This window comes from Vollenhovia emeryi, unplaced genomic scaffold (genome assembly GCF_000949405.1).
Source record: "Vollenhovia emeryi isolate VEMERY1.0 unplaced genomic scaffold, V.emery_V1.0 DF939405.1, whole genome shotgun sequence".
Classification (NCBI taxonomy): domain Eukaryota; kingdom Metazoa; phylum Arthropoda; class Insecta; order Hymenoptera; family Formicidae; genus Vollenhovia; species Vollenhovia emeryi.
The window spans coordinates 45,865-47,379 of record NW_011966961.1 but is presented as its reverse complement, the minus strand read 5'-3'; positions in this window follow the sequence as shown (position 1 = coordinate 47,379).

Sequence of the window (1,515 nt, the reverse complement as noted above, 5' to 3'; positions counted from 1 at the left end):
AACAAACTACGAAGTTGCTTGTTGTTTTAACATGTATTGCATAATAAGGTTATACAGAAAGAAGTGGAGGAACAAACACTTGCGCACGCGGCACGCACAGTACACGAAGTCCTTATGGCTTATGCACAGGACGCGAGCGGGAAGCATACACATTTGCATAAGCGCATAATGCAGAAGCATAAGAAAACAAGTCAATCAGAGTCCTACATTTCCATCGTGGCAATATAGATATGAGGACTCTAATTGGTTCATTTTCTTCTGCGTTGTGCATTATGCCTTTATGCAAGAGTGTATGCCTCCCGCTTTTGCAGCAGCCTTGCAAAAACTTCCTATTATACCTTTGCATATAACGCAGAAATAGAATGATGCATAGCGCTGATAATGACTCTCCGAACACAGCGTTGACAGCTGTGAGTTTATTCTTGCCATGTGGCAAGCATAATTTTAGACATGTTTTATTATGATAACATAATGATGACAACCGTGACACATATTTGACTTACAAAACATGACAGTTGATTGTCGTAAATGTATGATTATCAGGGAATGCAAAAATAACAGCAAAATCTGAGATCACAGTTTGTCCTCAAGAACATATTACATTGTACTCATAACATGTGTCATCATGATATGATTACGAAAAATTGGACAAATGTCTATCAGAATTAGAAAATCATGATGTGATGAAATATGATCATAACGCGTTGCTATCTGGGTTGATTTTGGTGAGTCCCCTTGCCTCTCAACATTTCTATGAGCCTCAAAGTACGAGGAAATGATATCTACTCTCTCTACAATCGTTAACATCGTGGAACAATTGAGAAGAGACGTTTACAGTCCGAATCATTGAAGTAAAATGAACAGTCTGACCACTTTGCTTTTCGAACATTTGCTTCAATGAAACACTTGTGAGAGGCAAGGGGACTCACAGTAATCAAGCACCCCGAAGGGAACAAATTACTACTCCCAGTGAGAAATGATTCGTCGATCGACGTCGAAACGACGTCGAATCGACATCGACACCGTCGAATTGACGTCGATTCGACGAATCATTTCTCACTGGGCTACGTCCACGTCGTTGTTCCTCGGTAAAGCTAAAAATAGTCTAAGAATGCATTACAGGAGGGTAGACGGTGTCACATGATAGCATTTTCAAAAATATCAAAAAATTTACTTTGATTTTCCTAATCTGATGTGTATTGTTTTAGATATTACCATTTTTCAACAATTTTCAACTCATTTTCATTTTTGCCGATTACAGCGCCATCTATCATGAAACGAAAAAAATGTCTCATACAAAAGTTACATATTTTTTCACGGAGAATCCAAATCTGCAATAAAAAATAGGGGTTTCTATTTAAGATTTCAAAGTCACCCCCCTCCCGCCCCCGGGGGTGGTGCAGGGGGGTCGAGCTTTATGTTAATGGATGTCTCTCTTCGAGGTGAACAACTTTTATTGCAACTTTTTTTTAATCCGATTTGTATTTTTCCAAATATTCTGAAAAACAGTTTTAA